The 766-nt window shown below is 28.3% G+C and overlaps 1 protein-coding gene across 2 annotated transcripts in view; it reads left to right on the top strand.

The window, feature by feature from the left end:
* Positions 1 to 766, top strand: part of GFPT1 (glutamine--fructose-6-phosphate transaminase 1) — a 54,122-nt gene that overhangs the window by 38,919 nt on the left and 14,437 nt on the right. The window lies entirely within an intron of this gene.

Genomic DNA, 766 nt, shown 5'->3' with positions numbered 1-766 from the left:
AAAATCCTCTGGAGGATCAGCTGCTATTTGGATCAACTTGATTGCAGTACTGACTGACTATATATACTTATTTCTTTTATTCTACTATTAGCTTTTTAAAAATTGCTTTATTAAGGTGTAAGCTGTGACTGGAGTGTAAGTGTGATTGGTGATAGATAAAAATGGAGTGTTTCTGTCTATGACCAGTCAGATTTTTACAGTTACACATTATTTTTTTCATTTCTTGAAAAGCATATCATTCATTGTATAGGATAATGATACCTTGTCTGACTCATCTCTCTAAATTCTGATTAAGATAATAAAGCAATACACAAAGAAATAATTTTCATTTTTCATGGCATTATTAATTCATATTTTAAAAAAATTCATTATCTAGCATATTCTTTCAATTTTAGAACCCGTCTCTCAGGACTTCAGTTCTGCAAAATGCTCTTTCAAGATTGAAATTAAAATATTTGTTTGTGTTTTTGGTTTCAGTGCTTTATACTTTCAACGTGCTTTTTAATGCTCCTAATATAGTATTTGAACTCACTGTGTTAACTGAAAATCCATGTCTTTGTGTAATCAAATAGTTACTCAATCTCTAGTGCACAGTAATTTTGTAACAAATATTTATATTTAATGAGTATAGGAATACTCATTTAATGAGAATACTTATTTAGTGAGTATGCAGTAACATGTACTGTTCATTTTCACTAGTGGCATACCAATGCTGTTTCAAATATTCTTACAATTTCTATTTAGAAAAATAATCTTTTTAAATACT

Source organism: Elephantulus edwardii, unplaced genomic scaffold (assembly GCF_000299155.1).
Source record: "Elephantulus edwardii isolate Elephantulus edwardi_28Jun2011 unplaced genomic scaffold, EleEdw1.0 scaffold00019, whole genome shotgun sequence".
Taxonomy (NCBI): Eukaryota; Metazoa; Chordata; class Mammalia; order Macroscelidea; family Macroscelididae; genus Elephantulus; species Elephantulus edwardii.
The sequence above is the reverse complement of the archived record's forward strand: the minus strand, read 5'-3'. Positions and strand labels throughout refer to the sequence as shown.